General features: G+C 37.5%; 1 protein-coding gene across 3 annotated transcripts in view; it reads right to left on the bottom strand.

Annotated features, from left to right (window-relative positions):
• The window catches only part of TP53INP (Tumor protein p53 inducible nuclear protein), a 36,957-nt gene extending 29,366 nt beyond the window's left edge, over window positions 1–7,591 (bottom strand). Inside the window, exon 1 of one of the 3 annotated variants that reach the window (XM_081765401.1) lies at window positions 7,437–7,591. The gene's annotated coding sequence lies outside the window, so the exon portion shown is untranslated. Of the gene's footprint in view, window positions 1–6,925; window positions 7,164–7,386 lie in introns of those variants that run through there. The other 2 variants (XM_081765402.1, XM_081765403.1) reach the window with 2 other exon arrangements.
• Window positions 7,592–12,066: the final 4,475 nt, after the last annotated feature.

Genomic DNA, 12,066 nt, shown 5'->3' with positions numbered 1-12,066 from the left:
AGTAGTATCCAGTTACAGGTCCTAGTGTTAATTCAAAGGAGGCACAGTCGCTCAGTGGTAGAGTGCATAAGTCTGGGACAAGAGGTTCCTGGTTCGATCCCAGGACATGTAAGTTTGTGATGAACAACATGGTGTTTGTTTTATCAAGATTCTCCAGTTTCCTCCCTCACTATCATTACACCCATTCTTTCAAACTAAACCATTTTCATTAAATCATACATTTTCTCTAGCCCAGTAGTTTACAACCTTTTAAAATTGATGACACACTTACCAGTACGTCTACGACATCGGGACACATTTATTTTTCTTAAATAAAATCAAATATAAATTATAATAGTCAGTGGCGTAAGCAGAGTTTCATCAAAGGGAGATTCAAGCACTCAATCGCATTCTTTCAGGACATGCATGATTATTGTACATATCGTAACATAATCTTATATCTTGCTCAAGGGGGTTGAAAACCCCAAACCTCCTTCACTTACGTCACTTATAATAGAATAAGATTAAACGTTTCTACGTACAGTATATAAAATAGTGACTAGGTAATACTAGGTATCGTTACTGGCGTTGGAAGCATTAACTAGCACAACATATCTCAAAATTGATTCTAACTGATTATTCCATTAAATTCTAAAATTCGGCGACACACCTTATGAGACTGCGCGATACATCGGTTGAGAACCATTGCTCTAACCTACAGGGTGTGTTCGTGGGAAGTAAAACTGCAGACTTTATTTAATTTAATTTTCATGTCAATTTCACATTGCTTCAAGATATTGTTAAGTTTTAAAACGCTAGCCTTATCCTTTCACAAGATGTCTACAAGGTTTTATTGAGCTCAGGGCCGTGCCGTGGAAAATCAGCGCCCGGGGCGAGAGTATATGACGGCGCCCCCATACATATATTCCAAGCAATTTTTCCTATCTTTTTCCTTTTTTCTCCCGAACTTTTCGCTCCCCTTACTTCGGCGCCAGGGGCGTGCCCCCCCCCCCCCACGGCACGGCCCTGATTGAGCTTTTAAACAGTGCAGAAGCAGAGTAAATAATGTTTCTATCGTGAATTGAGAAGAATTACAATCCACAGCGCTACGAAAGAACTGTATCCCAAAACACCACTTATAGCATATGTAGGACATCACTACCCGATTCTCAAGTTCATTGGGTACAATTGTGAGCGAATGCGTCGCTCGAAGGAATAGATGTATAGAAGGATGTAAATAGCCTTTTATGAGTTTCTGTGCCCTGAGTCTTCGAAAAAACTTGGATCAGTTTCAGTCATAATTCAAAGAAATAAATGTGAGTGACGAACTAGAAAAAAAAATTTAAAAAAAAGACTTACGCACCTTTGGATCTCAGGTAAGAACTATCATCACTTGTTAAGGCAAAGTAAATGGAATCAAAGAGAAAGAAGAATTTTCAGAGAAAGAGAAGGGAAAAGAAGAAAGGGTCAATGTCACAGGCACTTGTGGTTAATACCAAGTAAAATAATCTGGTTAAGTAAAACTTTTTTAAATCCCTTTCCTCCTTCCCGTCTCCCCTACTTTTCTCTCCTTGTGCAGAAAAGGTCACAGGGTAATTAATGAAGTAATAATTTCGTTCAAAGCACACAATTAAGAAATCACGATCAGGTTGGGAATCATATTATATATGAGTCTGTATGAGGGAGGGGGGAGAATGACCCTTCTATTGTTTTGATCCTACAAAATCCTCTTGTACGAAACTGTCATCTGGATGACTTAAGTATAGGGACTCCCTTCTTAATAAATTTCACATGTTTACGCCAGGAACATACTAGATAAAGCTATAAAATCTGCTTGGAACGAAGTTCGTGAACAGCTTTTACAGTAGATATCAATGAACGGAAAAGTATATTACTCCCTTTTCCTGAAGGGTAACTTTCAAGGAAGAGGGAAGTTGCAGCAAAGTAACTATCCCATGGATGGTTCTAGAACAGCAATGTTGGCCATTTTGCACCGAAACATGAACAGATTCCCCCCCCCCCTTTTTTTTTTAAATAGAACATCAACAAGAAACATGTAACATCGACGCATCAACAAAACATGACGACCAGATCTTTTGCGCCTTTCCTCCTGTGAAGATTTTTAAACTTTGGGCATTATTATTATTATTATATTATTGAAGTTCAATATCCTTTTTTTTTTTTTTTTTTTTTTTAGCACTGAGGCTATGAGAGTTAGATCTATAGATTAAGGTGGAATCATAACAACCATTATGTATTCAATGCTGTTCCACTGGGAATCGAACCTGGGACCCTTACAAAAGGGTAAAACGTAGCCCGTAGAGAACAATAACCACGATAATGTAGATGGATCGCGTATCTTCGGAAGCATTTGCTCATATTCCATTTCTTTCCAACCCTACAATCATAATTGCATCTGCGTGAACGCCCATTAAGACCTGATTCCCCAAAGTTCTACAACTTTCCAGGGACTCGTAGTCGATCCTGCAACTCTACAAATTGTGGAACATCGCACATTGTGTAGCATTAGTTTTCCTTGTAGCACACAGATTGTAAGAGAAATCTTCAGATATTTACAAAGATGCAGAATATCCTTAGAAGACCTTAATCTATCATTCTGAACTATTTCGTCGCAAGGATCTCAGTTTTTTTGGAAATAGATTAAAAGTGTTTCGATATAAGGACAGCTATGTTTTACATACGAAGTTTTTATTCTGTATACCATCACAAATGTATGGAAAGCATTCATCGGATCACAATAGAATAGCATTTTCGAGATTATAATTGAAAATAACATCCTCCGTTTTGCATGCGCTTTTTGTCGTATCCCATTGCTGATATCTGAAAAGGCTTCAAAGTTTACTTTTGAAAGTTTAACGGTGTGAAATATCTGCGCCATCTTTGTTTTTTTAATCCATTGTTATAAAAAAAATATGCGAAGTTACTTCCCTGTTTTCTTTAAAATAAACTGGAGTTTTAATTGTTTGAATTTACTGGTATCTTCTTTTAAGTCAAGTTAAATATCCCTTGCTTTCTCAAAAATGAACTTGTATTATACAGGGTGTATCAAAAGTCCAGGACCATACACCCTGTATATAAATTTAACATTACTTTAAATTAAGTATTAAAATTATATATCATAAAATTTGATTTTCATGAAGTTGGGGACAATTAAATAGATTTGAATAAATCAGTAAAACCAAATCGTTAAAATTCCGGTTCATTTCAAGGAAAACAGAAAAACAGTAAAGTCCCGATTATCCGCGGAATGGGGTGGCAAGAGCACAGAGAATAACCCAAAAAAAAGACTAAAAATGAGATGCAAATACGAAAAAAAAAAGAGGCAAGAGTGCACTTCATGCAGAACAAGTGATTTTGTCATCCTAGGAATAAGTAGGGTAGGGTTGGGTTAGCTTAGGGTTTGGGAAGTTTGGACCCATTTTGTTAAAATTAATAGAGTGTAATTGCTATTTATTGTATCGGTTTCTATGAATGTTCTGCACAAAGTGCACTCTTACCGAAAAAAAAAAAATCAGCATAAAAGATAAGTTTCATTGTACAAAAAATAATAAAACTTTTTTTTTTTCGAGGCACTGGAGGATAATCGTGGCTTTACTGTAATTCCCTTTCCCATATAAAGGAATGGGCTAAGAAACAAAGATGGCGCAAGATATTTAACACCCTTAACCAAATCTAAAAGGGCAAGGCAAAACTACAGAGCGTAAGTTGAACGTATTTGACTGATTGGAATATGTCTTTTCAGCACCGAAGCTATAGGAGACAGGGTTTCGGATTTTTTCGTGAATGTGCACTCCCGCTGGGAATAGCATACGGAATACGCACACAGAAAGCAAGCGTATTAGTAACTTGGCTACGAATGGGCATATTTGGTGCGAGCGGTCCCTGGTTCGATTCCTAGTGGAAACACTCGGTCAAAAAAGTGTAAGAGTTTCTTCAGGCCAGCTATCCTTAATAAGGTTTACCTCATTCACACCAGGCAAATGCTGGGATGGTTCCTAACATATTGGTCCCAAGCCGCTTCCTTCCTTCCCCGATCTTTACTTCCCTTCCATCCCTTGAATAGTGTAATCGCTGAGGGACGTCATCCCTCATATGTGACGTGCTAAGATGGCCATAGATCCTGAAAGCCCGGAAATCTAACTCCTAATTCTAATCCTAACGAATGGGCATATTGAACGCATTTTAGTCTCACACATATACAAAACTTTTGAAACAGACTACAACCAAATAAACAATAAAAGCTCTTTTTGAACGATACGGTAACAACGAAAAAAAAGTGGACTTTTTAAACCATTACTCTGATAGTATTCAAAAACAAAAAGAAAGAAAAAAATGCCAAACTGTGAATTAGCATCCGTTCCGCAAATATACTATGAGTTCCAACAATGATGACCTTCGTCGTTCAAATCATCCGCCTCTCATTTCCAGCTAAAAGAGATCAGACATTTAAGCCCACTTGAATCAACCAATGGGATACAAGCACGTACTTCATCTACTTTTAACTGCAACGAATCAAGTGAAGCTATCACTACATTGTTGTTTGATTTGAAAACTGTTTGCTAAAAATCGAGCACTTTCATTAAATTGCACTTTCTTCGATACCATAAAACCTAATAAGCAAACACGTCACCGCAATGTTTCAACACACTCTTTTATACATCTGAATTGCGCATACAGCATAAACGTAGTTATGAAAAACAGTCATATTCAACACAATTGTATGTCAGTTCATTACGAGAAAGCATATATATATATATATATATATATATAACGAAAGCACGGAACTAAGTATTCATGATAATTTTCGGCTAAGTAATCGTGGCATTTCCTTTCGAAGTCCCACTTTCGAATATATTTTGTTACAACACGAATCTTGTAGACTTCAAAGATAAATCTTATCAGGTCTGTGATGAATTCCTACTCTGTTATTAATGCTATGATAATAGTCATGGCCAGGAGGAAATTTAAGATGGATTACTTCTTCCGGATTTTACTTTCCCCAAAATATTGTATTGAATAATAAACGTACCGAATAATTGCCCACAGATCTTGACTGAGACATCGTAAACAAAACTTTTCTACTGCATAACAACGTTGACCTATTTTACAGGGGCGCCGACTCCGGGGGTGCTCTGATGCTCGACCACCTTCCAGAATATCAATTGGGGTGTTCAACACCCACATATAAAGAAAAAAAAATATGAAGAAGAAGAAAATAAAATTTCAATTTGCTGCATTGTACACATTATACAAAAATATGCGTTTAAATTTTGATCTATTTAACTATCTTCATTTTCTCTATTTCCTTTCGAAATCTGTAAATTCAACGGTTGGCCTTCAAAATGGTGTGACGAGAACTGACGCCGTCGTACTCCCAAGCAAGAATATTTTCTACTGTGAAAAAAAGGTCCGTTTTAATATTTTTTTTAAAAAAAAAACTAACTATATTTTCAGGAGAACTGTGGATCAGTTTTCAAAATTTTCTAGGAAAAAATCTCTGGATCCATCGCTAAACTTGGGTTGCATTCCATACTCTTAAGCCCCCCTCCCTGTGAACTCTATATTAGAGCAACCCACTAATTTTTAAAACCCGGCGCTTCCACCTTTTTATATATTTAATTGGTGCCCGGTTTGCAATTTTTTTTTTCGGAACTACAAAATCTAAACAAAAACTATTAATTTTATTATTGCAACATACAATTTCAAAAGGGATCGAGCAAATACAATTTTAGTTTTCGGTATATAGTATGAATTGAAGTTTTATACACCATTTATTGGCTGCGAATTTTCAAACTAAAATGAAGTTAAACTTTAGGTTTGTCAACAGGCGCCTGCAAACTATATATAATACATCAAAGGACAATAATGCATGTGAAAGATAATATTTAGAACAGTTTGCGAGTAAAATAGTTCCCGAGAATACTCATACCCAAAGCCTATGGTGGCAACATAAGTCAAATTCCCAAAGTGAACAAGATATCTGTCACTAAGCCATCAATACACATTTATTGGATATGTGATAGGCTATGTCTAATATCAGATTGAGTAGCTCTCCTCAAATTTTAATCAGGAGGAAAGGAATTTTCTTTCAATAACCTCAGTATGCAAGGGCGCACATCAGGGGGGTAAGGTGGGGCGCTTTCCCCCCTAGAGGAAATTGCACTTCAGAATATCGGAAATCCAATAGAATTTTTACATTAGTTACAGCAAAATTTGAAACTATTTTTGAAACGTCGCTTATACTTGCCCCCCCCTTAGAAACCACAACATGGGCGCCCTTGTCAGTAGGTATTATTTAGAATAAAAGTTGCTTCTAATATAAAAATAATTTTCAAAATATAGGCCACTAAGAAACAAATAATACAGAAAAATGGTTGGGCAAAGAAAACTCTAGAATCTAGAAGTATTTATAAAATCGAAACGTTCACTAATGATGTTTGTTTGTAAGTATACTGTACGTACTGAGAGAACTACGGAAATAAAATTTCTGCCTACCACTCTAATCACAAATGACATTTAAAACGGAATGTACGAAAAATGTCCCTCATGAGACAGCTGGCATTGGCATCCTGGAATACATTGTAGAATCGAATTTCTTCATTTTGGGTTTTACGCACCAACTAGATTTGACATGCAAAATTTGCAGCTTATAAAAAACTTTTTTTTTTTTTAAAAAAAAAAAGTATATTCTAGAAGGCTATTCTTTCATTATTATTGTTAGTTTCTTAGTTATAATTTTGGTAAATAAACCACACTACGTAAATAAACAACCTTTTTCTTTCCTGGGTTTTTCATGTCAATTTCACTGTAAATAAAGGACGCAATCCACAATTAGCACTTACAATGGGAACGAATGCATTAGGATGACAGTCCTTTGCTTGCAAACTTGTTTTTGTACCACGTATTTTTATCTTATATTATTTACCTCACTTATCTTTTCGTTTTACATCTCCATTCACAATTTAGCAAGAAAATCACAAAAAGAATTCGCAGAAACGTAGTTAGAACCAAGTATAAACACGCACAGAAACGCACTTCGTACACAAACGTTGTTGCAAGGAAGTCGATATTAAACAAAGAACTTGAGAGCTAATACGTTATTTGCAGAACTTGTAGTCATCATTCTACATATACGTAGAAATTAAACTTGCAACTAGTATGAAATAAAAAGATAATACTAAATCTTAAACAACTTGGTTTTCAAGTTGCGCTGTCATATATAGCTCGCTGGTTAGCTCTTGTCAAATTTAAAAAGCTTCACTCGGGGGTACTTCGCATCATCTCGAGTTTTTAAAAACGCTTTTTTTTTTACTAATTTCAGCACACCAATCACACAATTTAGCATTATATTTCTATCACAGCACATATTTTAACTCAAAAACATACCTACACCCAGTTAATATTAAGTTTTACCAAGCATTTAACCAAGTACTCACCACAAAGCATAACCACCGCGTCCCTCTTTTTCCTGAGCTACCGTCTCCCCCCGGCTGTTGAACAGTGAACCCGTCCTAGCTCGGAGGGGAGGCAGTACACAGGCCAGCTGATTGTCAGCTGATTGCCAGTTCTCTCCGCACATCTGGTTGGTCGGTTGGCGTTCGCGTTTAAAAAGACAACTTTAGTGCGATGGAGGAGTCACACACAAGAATACAACGGTATCTTGCCCGCAATTAGCTTCCGAATAATAATGACAATACTTTTTTTTTTTTTATCTTTCTTTTCGAAAATAATGTTTGTTTTCTGAAATCTCAGATTTAATGTACGTTTAGCTTCTTTTTCTTTTATTAATGTATAGCGTGAACACTAATCAAGTTGGTTTTGAACTACATATAAATTCTCAAAATTACTCCTGTTACAGGGACGTTATTTGAGGAGGACAGGAGGATCACGCAGTTTTTAATCAATTGTATACTAAGATACTACATGAAATCCTTATGTCGATGGAGAATCTTCCCCTACCACCTGCATCAACACATCTAAAATGACTGCCGTTTTAGGCTTCTGTTAGAAAATTATAACACTATAAGTAAATGGGTAAAGCAGTTGTACACTTATTTGAAGATGAACGTTCAATTCCTTGTACGTAGTTTTTATACACCAAGAGTATGATACATAATTCTACTGCTTAAAAGATAACTCACATCAGGAATTCGAATTTCTCGAATCAAAGTCTAGAACACTAATCATTCAACCAAGAGGACACAATATACATTGAATAATGTTTTAATACACAGTACGTAAAAAAGAATCTTTAAAATTGCCATTTTTGATATATGGTTTTGCCTAATTGTACTGAACATGTAAAACAGTCAAATCATTATTAACGAAATAACTCCTTTTCTATCACTGAGGGAGGGGGAGGAAGCGGAGATCTTAAGTAAGCTTCTGTCTAAATGACAGTCGAAACATAATTTATTACCTTGTGCTACTAACATCCTAATGTTAGACTTTTCAATTTTCTAAATGTACTTCTGAGAATGACACAGCTACATCTAGTACATATATACGCAATTAAGTGTTGCTAACTGTTAAAGAAAAAAGTGGATTCAGTACAAAATACATATTCATTTCACTTTACGTTAAATATATTAATCGTTTGGCTCATCCAGGGCCGTGCCGTGGGGGGGGGGGGCGAGCGGGGCGACGACCCCGGGCGCCGAAGTAAAGGAGGCAAAAAATTCGGGAGAAAAGGGAAAAATTGCTTGGAATATATGTATGGGGGCGCTGTCGTATACTCTCGCCCCGGGCGCTGATTTTCCACGATACGGCCCTGGGCTCATCCAACTTGAACAAGTGAATCATTTCAGGATTTGCTTTACAAAAGGGGTGGGGGAGAAGATGCTCTGCCAATATAACTGCAGTTTCAAGTTTTTCATTAGTCTGTTACTATATACCATATATATCAAAATTAGGAGCAATTGGCTGTTCCCCTTAACTTATGCCCCTGAAGTTTGGTATATTCTCGATATAGTTTGCCACAGTTGTTATGGCAGCGTTATTGTAAATCATTTCCAAAAATCTATAATAATAATCTCATTTGTATTTATAAGATTTAGATATTTTAGTACAATATATTCTAACACTCCTATTATTACAAAAAGGAATAATAATATGAGGAGTGACCAGAAAGTGAGGTTACAAAGCCTGCAGTGAAACGTGTATATATTATTTCATACAACCAATACAACCACCAGATATCGGTTGAAGTACTTATCACATTGTGGGATGAGTTTGAAGATTCCCTCCTGGTAAATATCCTGTCCTTGCGTGTTCAGCCACGCCACGAAGGTTTTACCTCCTTGTCTGAAGCGAAGCGACGGTCTGCAAGGTGTTCCTTCAAATGCGGAAACAGAGGAAAGTCGCTTGGTGTGAGGTCCGGACTGTAGGGAGGGTGGTCGATGATGTTCCAGCGAAACTGCTTGAACAATATGATGGCCTTCTGGGCTGTATGCGGGTGCGCGTTGTCGTGAAGAAAGATTCCCTCGGTGAGAAGTCCTGGTCGTCTCCTCCTGATTACTTCGCACAATCATGTCAAGGTCTCATAGTATCGGTTAGCGGTCACTGTGCGCTCTCTTTTCAAAATCTCCACGAGTATGACACCGGTGCTGTTCCAAAACACTGTGGCCATCACCTTCCCGACAGTTGGCGTCTTCTTAAACTTCTTTGTCTTTGGGGAGGAGGGGTGTTTGATTGATGACCGATTACTGCTAAAGATGTAATGGTAGATCCATGGTTCGTCACCCGTGGCAATGCGGTGAAGAAAACAGTTCCCTTCCGTGGAGAACCGTTCCAAAAAGTTGCAGACTTGTTCCCATGAGCTTCTTTTTGTGTTGGTTGGATAGAATATGTGAAACCCATCGGGAATAAACTTTCGGTACTGCAGAATATCGTGCACAATGTGACGTACGCTTCCGAACGACATTCCCAATTCTGCCATTACATGCCGTCACATGATCCTCCTGTTGTCCTGAATCAGCTCCTCTACGCGAGCTGTGTTGAAATCAGTTGATGTCGTGCTGCATCGGGCACTGCGCTCCTCGTCGGTAACGTTTTCTGTACCAGCCGTAAACTTTCGACAATATTCTGTGACATGCTGACGAGACATCAAGGTTTCTCTTTAAACATCTGCCAGCTGCCCGTGAATTTCATCCGCAGTTACATGTTTTGCTCACATAAATAAAATAACTGAGCGGACTTCTTCGCAAGACCAGTTTATCTAACGAATCGCCATTTGCGTTTACCTATAACCAGCGCCGTAGGTGGCGGATGGCTGAAACTTTGCACAGTTGCCAACTCCATGTATTAAAATTACCGCACACTTCTCATTCCGCTCTAACAGACGAAACTCCAGAAATACAGACCTTGTAATTTTAGTTTCTGATCCACCCTCGTAATAATACGTTTAAGACTAATTTACTATCCCCTCAGACACACAGCACCTCCAGGACCATAGATACCCACCTACTTTGTACTAACTCACGCTCACGCCATAAATTTAATTCGTCTTTGACTCCCACTCGACATTACACTCACATAATTTCGACTTCACGTTCTCAACATATTTTCAACATCACGCTCAGTCTCGACATCACGTTCACAAATCATTTTGAGGCCATGCTCACATCATTTCTACATCACGTTCAATTGATCTCGTGATAACATCGTCTCGATATCACGCTAATTCGACCTCATAGTCACATCATTATATCGACATCATGCTCATTCAATTTCAAATGCAAATCATCACTTCGACATGGTGCTCATTCAACTTCATGCTTACATCATTCGACATCAAGGTCAGCCAACCTCACACTCACAACATCGACATCATGCTCACTTCATGAGGGTGAGTTGCGAACTTTTGAGCAATAACCTCATGCGTTCGAGCACCTTCGCACAGGACAGGGTATTCGACAAAATATTCTTGATGAAAATACCCTAATTACGCACTAGTTTCTTTTCTCCGTATTGGACGCACTGCATATCTGAACGAAGACATCAGCACAACGCCGCAATGCCAGCTACAATGCCCAGTTCTAATCTAACCTAACTTACATGTCGCGACGTCGTGGGCGTTCAGATAGTATATCGTTCTCTTTAGGCAAAAAGCCTGAAAAGCACATGTCTTAATGATAGTTGAGGAACACGATTGTCTAGTGAAAAACTCTTAATTTATGAAGATCTGGGTTTGATATTGGACCAACGTCATAAAAGTTAGTTTTCTTACTATGCTATTTCCTCCCACCAATTATTTAACCACAACTCCTTTGTCCTTTTATCCGACTGAAGCCAAGTGAAAAGAAGTACTATCTCTCACGTGTATCCTATGTTCATGGGTTATTTTTATTGCACATGATAACTAAATTGCTTCATATGAATTAGCTGAATCAGTTGTTAATAGGTTCGTCATAATTTTAGAAACCTCGCTTAATTTCTGTACCTGAGAGCATAAAGTGGGTAAGTCCAATTTTGGCGAAAATGAGTTAAAATCAGTTTCGTATATCTTTCGGAAGTCTGCAATGAATAGTTTGTTTTTACTTTGTTCTATACGCGTGTTTATGACGTAATTAACCAAGTATATAATATAATACGTCCAATATGTATTTAGTGCTTAAGTACATGTTTTTCCTGTTTTCTGCAAAACAAGGATTTGTGGCTTACGCACTTCATGCTCTCAGGTACAGATTTAATCTATTACGCAGAATTCAATATGGAAAACACTAAACGCCATATTATTGAAATGCAAAACTAACTCCTTGATAGGCCCCACGTATGCCAACGGTCGATATGGTTAGGAATTGGGAATTTGAACAAAAAAAAAAAAAAAGATTTAAAACTCGCTGGACCAACAGAGTTTAAAGTGTAGGTTTGCCAATCAACAATTGGACGTAATTTTATCCAACAGTTATAACCGCCACCAGGTTATAGAAGTATTTTCTGTGGACGGTCTGTATATTTCGTAAAGACAGTGATTATTATTTTCGATTTATACTTTATTCTGCGACGCAAATAAGTTCTTTCTTCGGTGGGAATTGCTTCCTTCCCACGCAATTGGACAAAGAAGTC

The sequence above is a fragment of the Thermobia domestica genome, chromosome 7 (genome assembly GCF_964235325.1).
Source record: "Thermobia domestica chromosome 7, izTheDome1.hap1.1, whole genome shotgun sequence".
In the NCBI taxonomy this organism is placed as follows: Eukaryota; Metazoa; Arthropoda; class Insecta; order Zygentoma; family Lepismatidae; genus Thermobia; species Thermobia domestica.
This window is presented reverse-complemented; position numbering and strand designations above follow the sequence as displayed.